Source organism: Mirounga angustirostris, unplaced genomic scaffold (genome assembly GCF_029215605.1).
Source record: "Mirounga angustirostris isolate CCGP_5_RB_7025 unplaced genomic scaffold, mMirAng1.0.hap1 SCAF_7, whole genome shotgun sequence".
Lineage (NCBI taxonomy): Eukaryota > Metazoa > Chordata > Mammalia > Carnivora > Phocidae > Mirounga > Mirounga angustirostris.
Genome location: NW_026991715.1, coordinates 124,030,325 through 124,052,469, shown reverse-complemented (window position 1 = coordinate 124,052,469; position 22,145 = coordinate 124,030,325). Strand labels below are relative to the sequence as shown.

Sequence of the window (22,145 nt, the reverse complement as noted above, 5' to 3'; positions counted from 1 at the left end):
TGACTTTAGGTGTTCTGGCACCAATACTAAATGGGTCACGAGCCCAGCTCTAGAATCCGTGGGGTAAAATCATGGGAGTGGAGAGGGGAGAACAACAGATCTGGAGACTGGGGGGGGGGGGGCAGGGGGCAGGTCAGGAGTTAGGGCACATCTGGCAGTCATCATTAGTACATGGGGTTTATGTCACAGGTGTTCTCTGAAGCTGTGGGACTGGAGGAAATTAGAGACGGACGGAAGTGTGGCACGAGAACAGGACTCGGCATCACAAATGGCAAATAGTCGTGCAGGGTCTTATTTTTTTTTCAAGATTTTATTTATTTATTCATGAGAGACCGGGGTGGGGGGTAGAGGGAGAAGCAGGTTCCCCAAGGAGCAGGGAGCCCGATGTGGGACTCCATCCCTGGACCCCGGTATCATGACCTGAGCCAAAGGCAGATGCTTAACCATCTGAGCCAGAAACTGGGGAGTCATCTTTGACTCATCTGTCTTTCTCCACCTGTAAGTCCAATTTTGCCTCTTAATTAGTTGTTCATTGGTTCATACTTTTCCTTCCCCATTGTCAATTTGCTTATCCCTTAGCATCTCTCACCTGGACATTCCAGCAGTTTCCACCAGTCACTTGTATCCAGGTTTACAACTTCTCAATCAGTCCTCCATAGCACTCTATAATTGTCCTTACACTGTGGGAAGCTGTTGATCTTACTCCATGGTTCAATGACTTCTCATTACCTACCACCAGATAATATTTAAACACAATGTCTGACATGCAACCCTCTTCCTGATTTGCCCTCTTTTTTTCTAGGCTCATTTACAGCCATTTTCCTAGTAAAACCTCATGCTTCTCCTACACATAGTGGCCACCTTCTGAAGAGTGGTGTTATTCCTAATCCTATGCCTTTGTGCCTGAATGCCGTCTACCTGGAGTGCGCTTTCCCTTTATCCCGGTGGATGCCAACTCACCCTTGAAAACTCCGCTCTGTATCAGCTGCTCTTCGAAGCCTTCTCTGAGCCTTTTTCTCTCTGAGCCCTTCTGCTCCCACATCCCTGCACACACCTGCAATCTAGCCCTGAGCAGACTATACTGTAATATCTTGTTTAGGCTTTTGTCTTCCCCACTAAAATCTGAGACCTCCAGGGTGGAGCCTTGTCCTGGGAGTTCTCTCTCCTCTGCAGCTAGCCCGACACTTCTAAATGGTGCTTCCCGGAGTTCTAGTTAACAGGTATTCCTCAAATGAGAATCGACAACCAAATGAGTTTGAGGAAAACTGCCTGCTGACAACACAGGAGCTCAAGGAAGTCTTCAGCAAAAACCTGTCCGATCTGGTTGAAGTAGATCCTTATGACACTTGCGCAAGGGCCAAGCTGGGGACACGCCCAGGGTGACCTGGGAGGACAGAGAAGGGGCTAACTCAGGTTCAAGGGGCTCTGGAAGCCTTTCTGGAGGAAGTGATCTCCATCATTCACAATAGGATAGCCACCAATTTAACCTCCAGGAGGCAAACTTTCGGGTATCCTAACACTTCCAGAGACTGAACTTCAGGACTGGATGTGGCCGTTGGACGAGTTTTATGATGCAAAGAAAGTCCAGGCTTTGGGATATCCTCTTCTCATAGCCATTCCCGTGGGCACACATCACGTTGAACTGGCCTGCCCCAGGCCGAATCACATCCTGCACCTCTACTCACTCAACACCTTCCATCTGTTATCCTATTGTGGGTGATATTTTCCTGTGCATTTCCGAGAGCCCTCCCGTCGCAGTCCTTAGGCTTCCTGAGGGCAGGCGCTGGTCATTTAGCCTGCTTTCCCGTAGACTCTGAAAGTCCCACGCACATACCGGGCACCCAGCACACACTTATTGAAGGCAGTAAGCACAGCGTAATTCAATAGTGTGTGTTTGCCTGGAGGCAGCAAAGACACGGGTGTGAGAACACAGAGCCCGAGCCTCGGTCTGGGGAGGCCTAGGAGGCCTTTTCGGCAGCTGCTGAGGCTGAGGGACGCAGACGATTTGTCTTCTGCTTCTACCTGGAAGCCAGTGAATCCGTGAGTTCCTATTTAACTCGCAGACCTGAGGACGGGAAGAAGGGGCAGAGGGGCATCCCCGACTCGGATATCTAGCACATTTCCCTGAGAAGGCCACTTGTTTCGAAAGCATCGGGCTAAACCTGCGGGTTTGCCCAGAGGAAGCGGCACGTGGGGGTCTCGGACAGGCCCTCTGCTCAGTGCATGGACTGGAATCCTGGCCTCATCCCTTGCTGCCCCTGTGACGCTGGGCAAATTCCTTGACCTCACTGTGCCTCAGTTTTCTCACCTATGAGATGGGGGTGATAATCACAGTACCCACCTCCTGGGGTTCCTCCAAGGACAAAGTGAGTTACAACCTATGTGGTATTGAGAGGAGCGCCTGGCGGGTAGCCAGCGCTATGCAGGGGTTTGCAAAATCAATCCGTCTAGATTAGATTCTGCGTCGGGGCAGATCCAGGCTGAGACGATGAATAACGCTCAGATGGTGTGGATTACCGTAGCGCTGTCACCTACGCCTCGAAATAGTAATAAAAGCTTGCACTTCGATTGTCTGATTCCACCCCACCGTCTACGAAGCGGTGTTCTTTTCATGTCTTATAGAGAAAACAGGCCCAGAGGTAAGCAGGCTCAGGGCCATCCAGCCCTGCATCAGGTGACGGAACCAGGCTTCTGGCTCTGAAGCCCAAACCTTCTCATCAAGTGACATTCTCTCCTGGGGCATGTTTGGGCTCGAGGCAACCCAGGACTTCCCATGACTTGTGGCTTGGGAAGCGGCTCACAAACCTCCCACATCGCACAATTCATGTCGTATCTCACTGACACGTTTAGAACGAATTGGTACTTTTATTAGAAAATTTAAACTGGCATGTGACACTTTTTTTTTTTTCTAGCATACTACAATAAAAAGTGAGCCTCTTTCCACCCTCACCTTCTCTATCCCCACCAGTTCCATGCCCTAAAGTCTCGGGCTAACGTTTCCAAAACAATCTGTGCTTTTGTAAACATCTCCTTTATCATATGTAGAAATGAGGTCATACCTCATACACAGGTGTCTTCCTTTGGTTATTTAACATTTTATTTTATTTAAAGATTTTATTTATTTATTTGAGAGAGAGAGAGACACATAGTGACAGAGATAGCGAGAGAGAGAGCCCAAGCTGGGAGGAGAGGGAGAAGCAGGCTTCGGCTGAGCAGGGAGCCTGATGTGGGGCTCGATCCCAGGGTCCTGGGGTCAGGATCTGAGCCGAAGGCAGATGCTTAATGACTGAGCCACCCAGGAGCCCCGGTTATTTAACATTTTAAATCCAAATACTCTTACTTGTGGAATCTTCTTGCACTTGTTGGGATGTTTTTGCTGTGAATCTACTGATGGCTTAGGGTTCCAGCTGGGGACACAGATCCCGCAGTCTCCCTGGGCCTCAGGTCACATCTAAGAAGGGGCCTCCCAATGTTCTTTGTGCACCTCACCCCTCTGCAGATCAGAGCAGGGGCCTGAGCTGGAACTGTGTCTTGTTTTCACCCAACAAGGCTTTCTCTACAGCATGGGAGCTTGAGCATTCAAGCTTCAGCATTCAGTCTTTCCCAAGTCCTCCGGCCCCTCTTCTCTATCACCTGGATACACCACCCCACACACACCAGCTCGGAGCCTCTCCTTTCTCCAAACTATATGGAAAATTCCGGTAAGTTCTTGCTTCTAGCAGGATAGAGACTTTTATAAGAGAGTGAGTGGAGCAGGCCATCAGCACACGACAGCCAGCTCATCTTGAAATGGGAGAGCTGGAGGCCCCAGAGATTAACCTACTTCTTTCTCTCTCTCCATTTGACAGACAAGGAAAGCCATGCTCAGAGAGGGTAAGTAACTTCCCCTAAATCCCACAGCAAGCCAGTGACAGAACCAGGACTATCCGAAGATAGGTGAAGTCAGGTGCATGGGGTTACATGCAGTAGTATAGATAATACATGTCATGAACTCGGAATTAATTTGGAGGTGATCCTGACAATACCATACCACATCTTTCAATGCATCATTCAGAATATGGGACTGTGCATTAACTCTATCCCTATCTCTCAAGAGAATGTGTCTTTCAGAAATGATCTATGCGTTTATAAACATTTTTTTTTCAAAATATACCAATGAGATCATACTTTCATAGATACAAGCTTCATTGCTCATATCCCCAATGTACAGATGAGGCAGAGAGGCCCGCGGAATGACTCAGCAGCTCAGCACAAGAATCTCTTGGATGTCTGCCTGGACTTCTGTCAGATCTACTTGGTTGACTTTCTATTCAGTATTATTACTGAGGTCTTATTGTTACGAACATGTTCTTTGGGTTTCCTGCTTATCTCTGAGCTGAAGAAAATGTGTTTTTTTTCCTGTTTGCTTTTCAACCTTCAGCTTCCATGACCTTAAAAAAAAAAAAAAAATGTAAGCACAAGCTGAGCTGGTCTAAAAGCAGCCTGTTTGCAACGTGATATGGAACCTGGACCGCGACCAGCTAAACCTTGGTGTAGTGTTCTCCAAACACATTTCAACAATTTTTCCAAGTGGCAAGTAGTTTATTTCCACTGAAACACTTGAAGGTGCTGAATTAACAGTACATTTCCTAAACTATTGAATAAGTGGTGGTAAAATGGCAGTTTCTAAGTCCGAAGGGGAAATTGCAAATACATACATACATACATATATATATTTTTTTTTTTACTTCGAAGCTTAGACACTATTAAACATTCCTAGCATTCAGCCAAATGCATTTTCAAAGTTAGAATCAGTTCATACAACATTTTCATAGTCCATAGTTTTTATTAAGATTGATATTTGATGAACTGTAACCTCTAACATCACTTTCTGCTTTAAAATTTATGATTCTCTATAAAAAGAAAGTCATATGCTCCCTAAACCCAGAAAAACCTGATGAATTATGTGAACTGACTCTGGAAAATGTTTCTGAATTGTTTTCTGTGTGTTTCAAGAATTTACTGTACATTTATAAAATACATATATATAGTATGTATATGTATATAACACATACATATGATATATATAACAACATACATAAAATATAGAGAGAGTGTTATCCATTGTTTTACCAAAAGCTACAACTGCCTTTGTCAGTGTAGACGTAAGGAGGGATCTTTTGTATGAGAATATCCTAGAAAAGCAACGATGAGATGATGTTCCTTTCTGAGCTTAAACGGTAGAACTACATGACTTAAGTTATGGAGTCAGGACTAATTGCAGGCTTTGGATGTTGCTCCCTTTTGTCCTCTGTAACCTCCCTTTCCTCTTTTATCAAAGGAGGGAGAGCGAGTAGGTAAATCTGACTGAATTTATGAGAGTAGAAGGAAATGTGGTATAACTTTTCAGGTCCCACTTCAATACCTCTGACTAATGAAACATTAATTATAGTGTCAAATAAATTTTGAGAAGAGTTCAAAGCCAAGTTTTCTCTTCTTTTCATTCCATTGACTTACCATCTGGGAAGCTTGCCTTATTAAGAACAGCTGCTTCTCATTGGCTGTTCTCAAGAGTCCGACCCAAATGTGACATGCTAGTCCTTCAAAGGTGGCGTTCAAGTCCCCTGCCAACCCTTCTACACACCTTTGATGTTTCCCTCCACCAGCCCCAAAGTTCAACCAACACTTTAGCTCTTTTTGAAGAGTCTGCAACTGCTCCCCCACCTCCTGGCTCCCTTTGTCTGGAGCCTAGTGTGGCCAGCTGAAGTCTCTCTTGCCACCCACGGCTGGCCTACAGTCATGGGCACTATGATCACCTTCACGGTTTTCTTTGCTGCCTTGACCAGAATCACCATCTCCACCAGTGTCTTCACCAACAAGCCATCCTTGCCTTCCTCTGCCAATAGTTACAAAAGCCATGCCCACGCAGTCACCACCAAATTCTCCATCAGAGCTTCTGCTGCTAAATAGGTCAAGGCTACACCACCAGGGGCAATTCCCCACGCTCCCGGAGGGCATTTGGAGACATTTTTTTTAGTTGTCACAACGCAGGGCCGGGAGTGGTATTGACATCTAGTGGGCGGAGGCCAGCAGTGCTCCTAAACATCCTACCATGCACTGGGCAGCCCTTCACAACAAAGTTTCCAGCCCCAAATGCTAATAGAGCCGAGGTTAAAAAAACAGACTGCTCTCAGAGATAGTGGAGGCCTTTGTTTCTCTTTTTTTCTTCACCTTTGGCCAAAAGACTAAAATGAAACAAAACAAAATCTGTCCTCCAGGCACACACCTGGAGCTGCCATCCTCTTCCCCACTCCTCAGCTCGGGACTGGAAAACACAAGCGGGATCTGGTAGAACCAGCCTTGTCATTCCCCATGTGGGGCTGGGACAGAGCAGGTCCATCTGGGCAGAAGAACCCATTCAGACCAGTGGTTTTGCACCCTGGCGACACATCAGGTTCATGTCATTTCAAGTATTTTAAATATTTAGAATACCTAGACTACAGATACTCAGAATCCAAACTGGACTGGTCTGGGATCAGGTCTGGGTGATAAGTTTTTGAAAGTCTCAGCTAATACCAACGTGCAGCAGGAGCTAGCTAATCATCCCCTGTACTAGCAGTCTGATTGGCGCGGGGAGGACAGATCTCCCCAAAGAGCTGTAGGATATTACTTTTGGAGACCCTTTAGCACTGTAAGACATGCAACTTTCCAGTAGGAGAGAAGGTCTTTTAACTGTGTGGCCAATCTGGGTCATCTGGGAAAATTCAAATTATTTGAGGGTCTTTGTTCAGTCTTTCTATACCTTGATCTGGGGCTTACACTAATTTTTAATATTTGTCAAAATCAAGAAAAAAGGGTGAATCAAAGGTTAAAAGCTATCTTTATAATTAAGCACTTTCTGCTAGCTATTTATTTGTCTTGGGGGAGAAATGCCTTTTTCCTATTGTAGAAAGATAAAATAATTGTAAATTAAAGCTTTGAGATGAATTATGTCTTATGAAAAATAATGGGACAGTATCATAAATCACAAGCATTGTCTCTATGAAATATGACCAGTCTAATTCTGTGCATTTCCTCCCTGTTTCAATACAATAGAATCTTTATGAGGCAAATTAATTTAGCATTAACCTTGGAACTGTCACTGTGCTTTCACTGATGAAAATGATAAAATAAAAATACTTTTCAATGCTCAAGAATCTCATTAAATAATCTGTAACTTAAGTAAATCATATCTAATTTCTATTTCTTTTCTTTTTTTTTAAGATTTGATTTTTTTATTTGAGAGAGAGAATGAAAGAGAGAGAGCACAAGAGGGGGGAGAGTCAGAGGGAGAAGCAGACTCCTTGCTAAGCAGGGAACCCGATGCGGGACTCGATCCTGGGACTCCAGGATCATGACCTGAGCCAAAGGCAGTCGCTTAACCAACTGAGTCACCCAGGCGCCCCTCTATTTCTTTTCTTATCCTTCTGTAGCCACACCCTCAGCATCATACAGTAGAATAAATATGGGACCCCAAGTTGGGAAGCCCAGACAGAGTCTAGTTCCTGCCCTGGTACCACTTTAGCAAGACACTTATCTTCTCTAGACTGCTTCCTTGCCGGGAAAGTGAAGGTGTCACCAGGTGATATGTAAGCTCTCTTTCAGGTTTGGGAATTAGCAAGAAGGCAGACTACCACTTTGACACTCTTAAATAGCAGTGAGGTAACTGGTTTTGTGCCTTGGCATATAATGTGGAAATACGGTACATATCAGTCAACAAATATTTACTGAGCGTTCTCTCTGCAAAAAATATGGGGCATTGTTATGGAAGACTCAAAGAAATCGCAATTATACCTCCAAGGTTTTACTTTCAATAAGATTATAATTTAATTGGGGAAATAAACAGTTTCATCACACCAAAAAATTCAAAAGTGACAATTGATATTTCATTAAATACACAAATATTTTTTGGACAACTATTGGATGAGTTAGACCTTAATCTGATAATGACTATCACAGAAAATCATGCTGATATGCTCAGGGAAAAGTTGTGACTTTTCTTCCTTTATATAAACTACAGTAATACAGCTACATTAACACTTCAGTTAGGGACATGGTGTTATCTACTATCTCAAGCATCTCTCACACTTACTACTATGAAATTAACATTTGTTTATACGATTCCTGGGTAATTCTAAAAATTCTCTCCCTATGATCTGCTCCTCCAGTTGAGATGATCATCTCTCTTGTGTCCCATTGAATGTTTTAAGTGGAGAGCTGGTGGTCATCAATAATTTGGTAGCTAATTTAATCAAATATGCATTAATTGAGCACTTAGTAGGATATGTGCATCTTGAGCATTGTGTTAAATGTTGGCAATACATACAGAAAGTAAATATTATTTATAACCTTCCTATATAGTCCATAGTCAAGCAGGGAAAAATACATAGAAACAGTTAAATTTCCTGTGACAAATATAATAACGTCCGTTCCATGTTTGGAGGTAGCTCATTCATTCATTCATTTAACAGATGCATCTTTAGTGCCAGTTTCTCTGGTCACTATCCAAGGCATGCAATAAACATCAGGAAAAAAAAAAAAAAAACCAGACACAGTCCTTACCCTTCTATGAGCTTACAGGTTAATAGAAGAACAGACATTGAACAAGTGAACAAACAAACAACAAAACTGTATGTTATTTCTGAAAATACTAGGTTCTGACTGTAAAGGAAGCAAATTGGGCACAGTGATAATGGGAGGGGTAGACCTCCACTCCTGAAGTGGACTGGAAAGCTTTCTCAGTGTCTTAGTGGAGAGATGAACTGAAGGGCCCATCATGCAAAGAGCAGAGGTGAGGGTCCCCAGGTCAGGGGACACAGAATGGGCTAAGTCTTGGAGACAGGAGGGACTTGGAGGACTTGCAATGGGCATTGTCGTTAAAAGAGGAGAGTGGTGGAGATGAGGCTGGAGGCAGGTCATGTTGGATTATATGGACCACAATCAGGAATTTTATTTAAAGCTCAATGAGAAGCCATAAGGGATATTAAATTGGGGATGGCAGTGATCCAGGTCACAGGTGGTTTTTCTGTGTATCTGACTTAGGTTTTAGAACATTACTTTGGGTGCTGAACAGAGACTGTATTGGAGTGGAATATTTGTGGTTATAGGGAGACCATATGGGAGGCTGAGGTGACCTGGATTGGGCTGGTGGCAGTGAAAATGCAAAAAAAAAAAAAAAAAAAAGGAGCCGGGGCTGGATCTGAGGTTTACTTTGGAGAAAGAAGCAATAGGGCTATGACCGATGGGGGAGAGTGAGGGACGAGAAGACCCACAGGACGGAGTCAAGGAGGCCACTGCACACACAGGCCTGAAGCTCAGGGAAGATCTCAGGGCTGGGAACAGAAGTCAACAAGCCTCTGGCAACCGCATGGTGTCAAAGGACAGGAACGGATGAAGACACTCACAGAATTAAATAGAGAGGGTCCCCATCCTGAGTAAGTCCAACATTCATAGGAGCGAAACAATGTTAAGCTCAAGGTCCCTTACACAGTTTCTTATCACCCACGTACAGAAAGCAACAGGTACGAAGGAATGGGCCAGGGTTTTGGAGGGATCATTGTCTGTTTTCATAAGCAGAGGAGTAGAAAACTGAAAGCTCCTTGCCCTATAGGGGGAAGAAGTGGCAGGTCTGCTGGGAAATTAAGGAAACACAGGCTTTGGGCTCCTTCACTAGCACGGGACCCTGGCAAGGCCCTGAGTGTAATGATGTATTTCTAATTTTATACTTCTCTTTCAAAACAGGGCCCCAAATGACATGAGCTCAGGCCTCATAAAATCTGGGTCTGCCCCTGGTGGGGAAAATTAAGGAACAGATCATGAAATAAAAAACCACCAATGACCTGGCACTTTGGCTGCTGATGGGCCTCTTTCGATGACTTCTGTGCTGGGTCAACCAGAAGTTGTGGGCAGACATACTCTTAGAAGGAAAGCTTTATCGTTCACAGCTATGTCCTGATCTATTTGCATACCCCTTAACCAGAAGCATGGTGGCAACACCATGCAGGAGAAGGGTAAGGCCTAGGTCAAGACTGAGAAACTGGAGTTCAATCATGGGCATCACTCTGGCCACCAGAACACCTTGTGGGCAACTGATGGAATGAACCACTTGGGTGACCAAGAGAACATCTAGTTCTTCAAACCCAAAACGTTTGAGAAAGGGGCCAAAGAGTAAAAATGGATAGGCACATTGGCTGCATAATACAAGGGGCCCCATGCAAATTGGAAATGTGGATGGGTCCTTCATGCAAAAAGTATTAATAATTTCAAGATGGTGCCTGCAGAGCATGAGACCAGGAGTAGGGGCTCTTCTAAGCATGGGGCCCTGTCTGGCTCCACCAGTTGCATACCCATAAAGTCAGCCCTGGGGATAGGAGGAAACTTAGGGCCAGGATTCTTGACATCCGTTAAGCATACTATATTCCAGACACAGGGCGAGATACATTCACAATTCATTTTATCTTCAAAACAACTCTGTGAGAGAAATAGCATTATCGACATTTCACAGGTGCAAAAAAATCTCAAAAAGGTTAGTTTGTTTGCACAAAGATACACATGTAGTATGTTTGTATGTGCTCCAGGGAGGAAGAGAAGAGACCAAAGGTCATTGTGTAAGTATTGGTCAGAGGCAGGAACACTTGGGCTTCCATCATTAAGCTCATCTAATAAAGCCAAAACGTCAAAATGGCTTGATTACAGTTGCTGTGAAGCACAGCTGAGAAGTGAATAAGAAACTGAAAACACTTCTGTTCCTTACCATCTCCTTGAACTATTTAGCCTTGTGCTGCTACAGGGAGGCTGTCATTCCAACCAAAGCAGACACCTCTGGAAGCTTCTAGACTTTCGGTTTTTGTATTTAGCTACTCTGGTTGGCACAGGGTTAAATGACTACCGCTTTATTTGCAATTTATTTATATTAAAAGTGAAATGTCAAGTTCATACAGGGTGAAATAAAGGACTCTTTATAAACACGCAAACAAACGCAAGTGTTCACTGCCAAAAATATCCAAACAAACCAAACCAGAGACGAGAAGTATCTCCTCAGCTGAAAGAGTACAGCTCTTCCACATGGCATCTTCAGTAGAAGAAAGGAAATCCTGTAATTTAAGACCAGACTCAGTCAAATGCTAATTTCATGAAACATGAAAGGAAGTGTCTAACTTGGGAGACACCAAGTTAGGGGAGAGTTGCTACTTATCTGACTAATTGGAGCACTGTAACCACCCATAACACAAACCAGGCCAAAAAAAATCCAAGAAGGGATAGGAATTTGCTGGTGTTTTGCCAACAGTCTTCACAGTCCCTTTAACACTGTCTTATCATTCACGCTGGTCTATTTACACATTTTTATAATGCACAATTAAGAATCCTTTTATTAAAAAGCAAATTATTTATTTGACTACAAGCATACACCCACGAGCTGATACAGGAATTTCAAACACAGAAGTGTTCTTAGCCCTTATGATGTTTAAGTAAGGAGAGTAACCATAGGACCTGCATACTCCCGAGTCCCAGAGATAACAGATGTGTGACTTCTAAAGTACATGTGGATCTGGCATGATTATCACCAAGGAGACATGGCACCATATCAATACCAGGAACTGGAGTTGAGCCCTGTAATGCGCCTGTGGCCCTTGAAACTGGTGAAACGGGTTTGCTACTTACTTTGATCTACACACATGAAACTCAGGGCTTCCACTGACAGGAGAATTTATGGCATCATGGTTCCGGTACCTTTTCTGAGAAGGGAGGAGATGGAAACTGGCATCTTCTCTTTCACCCATCACCCTGTATCAAAGCAGCAAGCACGCCTACAAGGTCGGTCACTCGAGGTAAAGAAATGGTCTGCCGTCAGCAGAGAAAGAGTGGGCACGACACATTTGGTGAACACGAAGGAATTTAGGTTATTGTCCCAGCCTGGTGATGTGTTCTGGCCCACTCCATGAGTAAAACACAACTGAGATCTTGCTCCTAATTTCAGAGGTGGGGGAAACCCTGCATTTCTTAAGCAAATAGTAGCACACGTAAACAAAGCTCAATATTTATTCCAGTAAATCTTAAATCAATTTCTTAGAGTATATATATATATATATAGAGAGAGAGAGAGAGAGAGAGAGAAAGAGAGAGAGAGAATATATATATATATGTATGCATATATATGTATATATATGTATGTATATATATGTATATATATAGTATGAAGTTCAGTTTGCGGACTTACCTACAGGAAGGAACCCACTAGAAGAAAGTCTTTATTGATCTTGCAAAAAAGCAGGCCAGACCAGCTTTCTCACATCTGTTTATGGGGAATGTCACTACCCATGATGTGATGCAGGGGCGCGGCCTTCAGAGCAGGTGGCTTCTGCTCTGGCGAGAAAGCGCACAGGGGCTGGAGCCAGGCAGCGGCCTCAGATCTCATCTCTCTTAGTTTCTAGTTTTGCTAACTCCTAGGCATCAGTCTCCTCATCTGTAAGCTACGGTTATTAATATTATCCTCGAAAAGGGCTGCTCGTTTCCTACTCGGTATGTCTGCTTCCTTTCTTCCTTTTCACACAACCATGACTTTCTTCTGTTTTGTGATATTTCCAGTTGGAAACACTCATTTCCCAGACATTTGTAGAGCTAGGGTGGCCATGGGACCCGGTTCTGGTAAAGGAACAATAAGCAGATTTCATTGGGTGGGGCTGTCCCAATGGAGATCGATTCTATAGGCACGTGACTTTGTTCTTCACATCCTCCCCTGTTCCCACCCAGAATGTGCTCCCAGACCCAGAGATGGAGAAGACTGGAGAATGAACCACATACCCAAGAATGAAGGAGCAAGTAGGATTGAGAAGCATTCCTCCTTAGGGGCGCCTGGCTGGCTCAGTTGGTAGAGCATGCGACTCTTGATCTTGGGGTTGTAAGTTTGAGTCCCATATTAATATGGTGTAGAGATTAGTTAAAAAATAAAATCCTTTTTTTTTAAAGATTTTATTTATTTATTTGACAGAGAGAGACACAGTGAGAGAGGGAACACAAGCAGGGGGAGTGGGAGAGGGAGAAGCAGGCTTCCCGCCGAGCAGGGAGCCCAATGCAGGGCTCGATCCCAGGACCCTGGGATCATGACCTGAGCTGAAGGCAGACGCTTAACAACTGAGCCACCCAGGCACCCCAAAAAGTAAAATCTTAAAAAAAAAAAAAAGAAGAAGAAGAAGCATTTCTCTTTGAATGGTCACACATATCCCAACTGTCCATCCCTGGATTCCTTGTGATAGGAGAACAGATAAGAGGGACAGGAAGCAGAAGCCTGTGAAGTTAAGCCACAAAGCCAAATGCAACCCTAACTAAGCTACTACAAGGTTGGCATGAAGAATATGATGTAGAGTGCCTAGTCCAGAGCCCGGCACAAAGAGTTCAGGAATAGTGATGGATATGTAGATACCTATAGGAAGGAAATATTAGCAGAGGCCCAGCATGGAGGAGTAATTCTCTGCTGAGGTGGGTGCCTTCTCCCACCCAACTGCTGTGAACCAGCTGACCCAGGTTTGGGCCATATTCCTCCTCTCATGACATGTTTCTCCCTCAGGGAAACCTGCCATTTATCTCCCCCCTTCCTGCCACCAGGAGTGGCGCCACATCCGATGTCATTCCAAGACTGGTGGACCCAGTATGATTCTGAATCTCATTAAAATTCTTACCTGTTTCTTTAAATTGCCCCTCATAGGAAATGCTGACGAAAGAAAAGAACCAGATGCAGTACCTAGCACAAGTTCATGGCCCAGGAATTGGCCTTCAACTTGACTTCAATGACTAATATTCTCCCTAATAACGTCCACGCCCAAAGAGTCAAGAAAGGTAGTGAAATGGAGAGATTCCAAAGAATAGAGATTCTTCTAACACTAGCAGTCCTGGGACACGGGATAACAGTGCCTCAAGGACCCCACAAATGCAGCATCTGGGATGAGCATAGTATGGCCTTGACCTTCCTGGTGTTCCCCACAGTTTCAAGATGACAAAGAAACAATTACAACTTGAAGTAAACTTGTATTGCTCTTCAGGTATAATGTCAGATAGAAACCGGTTTGTCTACACCTGAGTTTGATCTTTTTTTCTTTTATTAACAGCTTCATTGAAGTATAATTTTACAAAATTTGTTAATAGCTTCATTGAGGCATAAGCTTTATTGAGGTGACATATATGATGAATGACATGGGTTAAGGTGTACAGTTTGATAAGCTGTGGCATATACATACACCCAAGGAACCCTCACCACAATCAAGATAATGGACATAAAACCATCACACCCAAAAGTTTTCTTGTGTCCCTTTGTAACCCTTCCCTCCTGCCCCTCTTGTCTACTTTCTATCACTATAGATTGGTTTGCATTTTCTATAATTTTAGATGAATGGAATCACAGACCGTGTACTCATTTTTTTTGGTCTGGGTTCTTTCACTCAGCAAAACTATTTTGAAGTTCATTCATACTTTGCCAGTATAAACCCTCCATTTCTTTTTATAGCTGAATAGTATTTCATTGTATGGATGTACCATAGTTTGTTTATCCATTCAACTGTTAATAGACATTTGAATTGTTTCTAGCTTTTGCCTATTACAGATAAAGCTGCTATGAATATGCACATACAAGTTTTTATACGGACATATGCTTTCATTTCTCTTCGGTAAATACCTTTGTGCACTGTTGGTGGGAATGTAAACTGGTACAGCTGCTATAGAAAACAGCATAGGGGCTACTCAAAAAGTTAGAAATAGAACTACCATGTGATCTAGCAATTCCTCTTCTGGGTGTATATCGAAAGGAAATGAAAAGAATCTCAAAGAGATATTTGCACTCCCTTATTTACTGCAGCATTATTCCCACTAGCCTAGATAGGAAACAACCTCAGTGTCCACTGATGGATGAATGGATAAAGAAGATGTAGAATATGGAACGGAATATTATTCAACCATGAGAAAGAAGGAAATCCAGCCATTTGTGACAACATGGATGGACCTTGAAGGTATTATGCTAAGCGAAGTAAGTCAGAGAAGGTTAAATACTGTATGGTATCATTTATGGGTGGGATCTAAAAAAGCTAAACTCATGGATACGGAGAAATAGAATGGTAGTTACCAGAGGCTGGGAGGTGAGGAAAATGGGGAGATGTTAGTCAAAAACAAACTTCCAGTTATAAGACAAATACATTCTGGGAATCTAATGTAGAGCATGGTGATTTTAGTTAACAACAATATACTATATACTTGAAAGTTGTGAAAAGAGTAGATCTTACATGTTCCTACATCCAGATGGCCGCCAGACACATGAAAAGATGCTCAGCATCACTCATCATCAGGGAAATGCAAATCAAAACCATGATGAGATACCACCTCATAACAACACAGGAAACAAGAGATGTTGGTGAGCATACCAGATCAACTTATTAAGTGTACCCAAATCAGTGCCTTAAACTTACACAACATTATATGTCAATTATATCTCTGTAAGTTGAAAAAAATACACATTAAAAAAAAAGAGAGAGAGAGATGGGCGCCTGGATGGTTCAGTTGGTTAAGCGACTGCCTTCGGCTCAGGTCATGATCCCGGAGTCCTGGGTTCGAGTTCCGCATCGGGCTCCCTGCTCATGTGTGTTCTCTCTCTCTCTCTCTCTCATTCTCGCTCCCTCAAATAAATAAATAAATCTTAAAAAAAAAAAGAGAGAGAGAAAGAGGGAGAAAGTGCCAGACCATTTTCCCAAGTGGCTGTATCGTTTTGCATCCCTAAGAGCAGTGCATGAGAGTTCCAGATTCTCCACATCTTGGTCAATGGTTGGTTTAGTCCATCTTTTTCACTTCTGCATTTTGAATCAGCGTGCTGGAGTAGCTCATCGTGGTTTTCATTTGCATTTCCCTGAAGACGAATGAAGTTGAGCATCATTTCATGTTCTTCTGTGCCACACATGTACTTCCTTTGGTGAGGTGTCACCAGAATCTTTTGCTCACTTTTTTTAATTGGGTCAATTGTGTTCTTTTTATTGAGTCCTAAGAGTTCTTTATGTATTCTGGATACAAGTCCGATGTACGCCTTGTAAATATTTCCTTCCAAAGCATGGGTTTATCTTTTCATCATCTTAACAGTGTCTCTCAAAGAGCAGAAGTTCTTAATTTTGATGAAGTCCAATTTATTAATCTTTTCTTTTATAGATAATGATTTTGGTGTTGTATCTAGGAAATTTTTGCCTAAGCCAAGGCTATGAAGATTTTTTCCTATGTGTTCTTCTGGAAGTGTTACCATTTAGGTCTCTGATCCATTTTGAGGTAATTTTGGTATGTGGTTTATGAGATATGGATCATACTAGCTTAATTTTTTTTGTTTTTGCATATGAATATCCTGTTGTTCCCTCACTATTTGTTGAAAAGATTAGCCTTTCTTTAGTGACTTGCCTTTGCATCTTTGTCAAAAGTCAGTTGTCCATATATGTAAGGATCTATTTTGTACTTTATAGTCTAGTCCATTGACCTGTTTTTTCTATCTTTGTACCAATACCATACTGTCTTAATTAATATAGCTTTAAGTCTTGAAATCAGTTGATAATTCTTCAACTTTGTTTTCGAAGTTATTTTGGTTTTGGTTTTAATTTTAGTTTGCTCTCCTGTTTTTCAGTTTCTCAAGGTAGAAGTAGAGATCATTGATTTGAGACCTCTCTTCTTTTCTAATACAGGTATTTTTGTGCTGTAAAAATATCCCTAAGTACTGCTTCAGATATGTGCCACACATTTTGATATGCTGTTTTTATATTTTGACTTGTTTCAAAACATACTTTCTAATGCTTTTGATTTCTTCATGTCCCATGTTTTACTTATATGTGTGTTATATAATTTCCAAATACTTAGGAGGATTTTCCAAAGGTGTTCTGTTCCTACTGAACTAAAATTTAAATGAATTTAATTTAATTTAATTTAATTTAATTTAATTTAATTTAATTTAATTCCACTATGGTCATAGAATATACAACTTGTAGATACTTGCTTTATGGCCCAGAATATAATCTGTCTTGGGTAAATGATCTGTATGCCCTTGAAAAAAAATGTATCTTCCATTGTCACGTGGAGTATTTTTCGAATGTCAGTTAGGTCAAGTTGGTTGATAGTGTTATTCATGTCTTGAAGTCTCCTGTCAACTTGTATCAATAATTGAGAGAGGGATACTAAAATATTTAGCTAATATTTCTCCTTGGGCCTCAATCAATTTTTGCTTCATAAATTTTGATGCATAAAAGTTTAGGATTGTTATGTCTTCTTGGTGAGTTGACTTCTTTATGTTTATGAAATGAGTCTCCTTGTCCCAGGAGATATTCTTTGCTCCAAATCTACTTTGTCTGATATTAATATACCCCAGCCTTCTTTGGATTAGTGTTAGCATGGTATATCTTTTCCTATTCTTTTACTTTTAACCAATTTGTATCTTCCTATTTAAAGTGGTTTCTTGTAGGCAACATAGAGTTGAATCTTACTTTTTTCATACAATCTCTGCCTTTTTATTGGGACATATAGATCATTTATATTTTATATAATTACTGAGATAGCTAGGTTTAAACCATTAGTCTTATTCTTTCTTTTTTTTTTTTTTAAGATTTTATTTATTTATTTGACAGAGACACAGCAAGAAAGGTAACACAAGCAGGGGGAGTGGGAGAGGGAGAAGCAGGCTCCACACAGAGCAGGGAGCCTGATGTGGGACTCGATCCCAGGACCCTGGGATCATGACCTGAGCCGAAGGCAGTCACTTAACCGACTGAGCCACCCAGGCGCCCAGTCTTATTATTTCTTTTACATTTTGTCCTATCTGTTCTTTGCACCCCTCACCTCCATTTTGCCTTCTTTTGAATTATTTTTTGTAATTACATTTTATCTCCTTGGTTGGCTGAATAACTCTTTCTTTTGTTATTTTAGTGGTTGCTTCAGGGTTTATATAGTATACATCTTTAACTTATCACAATCTATCTTAAAGATATGACACAAATTCATGAATAGTATAAGAATCTTCATATTAGTCCATATATTAATCCTTTTATATTAATATTAATTGATCTTTTCTCCCTTACCATCCCTTGTGGTATTGTGCTATTGTTGTCATACATTTTATATTCACATATGCTATAAACCCCACACTACATTGTTAGTCTTTTTGTTTAGTCAATTATCTTTTTAAATGACTTAAATATTTTTTTAAAGTCTTAAAAATTTACCCAGGTAGTTACCATTTCCAGTTCTCTTTATTTCTTTGTGTAGATGCATAATTCCACCTGGTGTCATGTTCTTTCTGCCTGAAGGACTTCTGTTAGCACTACTTGTAGTGAAGTTCTAGTCTGCTGGTGATGTATTCTTTCAACTTCTCTATGTCTGAAAAAGTCTTTATTTCACCTTTGTTTGGGAAAGACAATTCTGTTATTGACAGCTTCTGTTTTTCCAAACTTTAAGGTATTGTTCCATTCTTCTTGCTTACATTTTTTCCAGGAAGAAATTTGCTTTCATCCTTAGCTTTGTTACTGTATCTTTTTTTTTTTTTTTTTTTTTTTTACTGACTGCTTTTAAGATTTTCTCATTGTCACTGGTTTATAGTAACTTTATGATTTTCATCATTGTTCTTGTGCTTGGAATTCATTGAGTTTCTTGTGGGTTTATGGTTTTCATCAAAGTTGGAAACTTTCTGGCATTATTTCTACAAATATTTTTTCCAGATTAGTTATTTATTGCTGTGTAACAAATTACTCCAAAATTTAGCAGCTGAAGACAATATACACTTATTATCTCAGAAATCTAAGCAGAGCTTAGCTGGGGGCCTCTAGCTCCGAAGCTCTCATGAGGTTGCAGTGTAGGTGTTGGTCCATAGCTACTGGCAGATCTCAGAAGATCCAGTTCCAAGCTCATTCACATGCTTGTTGGAAGCCTTGGTTCCTTGCCAGATAGACCTCTCTACAGGATTGCATCATGACACGGCATCTCTTCCCCAGAGAAAAGAGATCCAAGAGAGAGTGAGAGAGAAAGCACCCAAGATAGAAACCAGAATCTTCTTGTAATCTAATTTTGGAAGTTATATTTCGTCACTTCTGCCATACTATCCTCATTAGAAATGAGTCAATAAATTAATCCCACACTCCAGAGGCAGGGATTAAAGAAGATCATGAATACCAGCAGGCAAGGACCATTGGGAGACCATCTTAGAGGCTGCCTGCTATTTCCACCCCTCTTTTGGGAACAACAGTTACACATTTATTAGGCTGCTTGAAGTTGTCACAGCTCAATCATGCTCTGGTTGTTATTGTTGATGCTGTTTAAATTCAGTTTTCTCTCTGTACTTCATTGTGGATCATTTTTCTTGTGATGTCTTCAAGTTTATTAATCTTCTAAAAGGTCTCATCAGCTGTTAATCCAGTCTAGTGCATTTTTCATCTCAGACATCGTACTTTTCATCTGTGGAAGTTTAATTTGGGGTTTATTGTATCTTCCAAATCTCTACTTAACTTTTCAAGCATATGGAATAGGTTATAATGGTTTTAGTGTTCTTTGCTGCTGATTCTAACACCTGTGTCAATTCTGGGTCAGTTACAATTGATTGTTTTTTCTCCCCATATTTTCTTGCTTTTTTGGTGCTAAATTGGATGCTACACACTGAGTTTTACCTTGTTGGATGATGGATATTTTTGTATTCTTATAAGCAGCCGCCACATCTGTTGTTTTGGAATAGAGCTAAGTTACTTGGAAAGAGTTCAATCTTTTTGGATATGCTTTAAGATTTGTCAGGTGGAAATGGAAAAAATGTTCAGTGTTCAATAATTAGGGCTAATTATTCCCCGGTACTGAGGCAAGAGCCAACTCTGTACCCTACCCAGTTCTCCATGAATCATGATGGTATTCAGTCTATAATGTAAAAATAGGCATTATTTTTGGCCCCACAATGGGAGCTGAACATTGTCACTTCATATCCTTTTGGGTGCTTCTTCCTCTGGCCTCCAGAGAGATCATTATTCTTTTTTGCTTGATATTCAGTGTCTTCAACACCACTGTTTCATATACTTTTTAGGTTCCTGGTTGTTTCTTCTTGTCCTTGTTACTCCATCTTGGCTGGAAGCAAAAATCTGGTCTCCAGGTAAAACATTGGTTTACCAATGAGTGGACATCAGCAACCTTGCTGAAATAGCATGCCAATGTTTATTCTTCCTTTATAGTGGATAGGGATACAGGAGAAACCCTAGTGTGGCTGGAGACAGGTTAGGGGAGAAGGAAAGGATCCGGTTTTCTTTCCAAGTTTAGAAGCTGCTTCTCACAACCCCACCCACGTATTATTTTTCTAAAACTTTTCTATCTCACATTCTGTCACTGGATTTCTGTCATAGGCTATCCACCCATAGTTTTGAGGCCCACAGATGTTCAAATCTTTTGCTTAGAACCTGGCACTAAGTTAAGGCCACACTCTGGTCGCAAGTATCTTAGAAGATCATCCTTATAGTTTCATGTCTATGAGTTAAATTAAGGAGCTGATTCATATCTAGCAGTTACACCAAACCATTTGGTGCTTCTCACCAATGGCCACTAATATGTCAGTGGCACCTCTGTATAAATCCTTTCTTCTGCCTGTGAAAAGGACCCTGATCAGTTTGACTAAACCAGAATCCAATTAGCTTTCCCTCTTCTCATCTAATTTCTTAAATGTAATTTTGTCAATGTGAATTTTAATAGTGATTTATGGTAACAGCAACCCTTTACCTTCCATAGAACTAGGTAACTTCTTCTTGAAGTCAAAGAGCCATAAGAGCTGCCTTGCTCATAATTCTCATTCTTTTCCATTTCCTGTTGGAATATTTTTATAATATTTTTAATCTTCTGCTTTTAATCATATTTAACTGCACCCCGTTCTCAGGCTGTCTCAGTGCACTGTTAATGTCAGACTTCACAAAGCCCATGTTTCCTGGAAAGGCTGTTCTTCATTAGCCAGGAAGGACAGGAAATGTTCATGTCAGTGCTCTAAGAACCATTGTCTCCTACAGCCAGAGGGAGAGAGTTCACACCAAGTTATGTAATCCACAGCATTCATCGAATGCTTTGGTCAGGACAGGGGGACAGTATCAGCTGAAAAGCAGCTTGGACATTTCTGAAGGGGGGACAAGAGCTGATAAGCACATTTGATTAAATATTTTCTGCTTTGGAATATGTTATGAATGCTGACATTTGTCTTAGGGGTATCCTGACTGCCACAATCCCCATAGATAAGTACCAGAAAAATAATGCTGCAGGGTGGGAAGTGGCACCCTCCCAGTCTGAAGGAGCCAGTGTGCACCCCCCTAGTCTCAACTGCAGAATCACTAAGAGCATGAGGGAAAAACAGATGCAACAGCCTTGAGATGAGAGGAGGCTTCTTGGAGCTCCTGGAAATTGAGGCAGTCAAGATTGTTGGGGTTAAGAGCACAAGTTTTAGGGCATGACTCTCAGTTCATACTTCAGTTCTGCTCCTTTTAGCTGTGTGAACTTGGGCAAATTATTCAGCTTCTCTGTGCCCCCATTTTGTCTTCTGTAAGATGGAGACATAATCGTATCTACTTCACAGGATTATTGTCTCGTGACAACTCAATTAAAATAAATTAATATATGGAAACACTTAGAACAGTGCCTGACATACACCAGTGTTGGCTACTATTATTCTTTCTTTATTAATTGAAATATATTTGACATACGACATTGTGTAAATTTAAGGTGTACAATATGTTGATATGATACCTTTTTTATATTATAATAGGACTGTCATTGTAGCCATAGTTAACACCCCATCATGTTGCATAATTATCATTTATTTTTTGTGGTGGGATAATTAAGATGTAATCTCCTAGCAAGTTTGATGATTATACAATATTGTGTCTATAATCACTATAGTGTGCCTTAGATCCCCAAGACCTATTTGTCTACTAGTTGCAGGTTTGTGCCCTTAAACAACCTTTCTCCTATTCCCCTACTCCCTAGCCCCTGGTAGCCCACATTTTGCTCTCTGTTTTTACAAGTCTGACTTTTTAAAATTCCACATATGAGTGAAATCATACAGTATTTGTCTTTCTCTGTCTGACTTATCTCACTGAACATAACGTCCTCAAGGTCTTACTGAG

The 22,145-nt window shown here is 41.4% G+C and overlaps 1 long non-coding RNA gene across 1 annotated transcript in view; it reads right to left on the bottom strand.

Moving 5' to 3' along the window:
• Positions 1 to 395: 395 nt before the first annotated feature.
• The window catches only part of LOC123833673 (uncharacterized), a 198,081-nt gene continuing 176,331 nt past the window's right edge, over positions 396 to 22,145 (bottom strand). The window contains exon 10 of the long non-coding RNA XR_010413310.1: positions 396 to 4,430. This is a non-coding gene — a long non-coding RNA (uncharacterized LOC123833673). The remainder of the gene's footprint in view (positions 4,431 to 22,145) is intronic.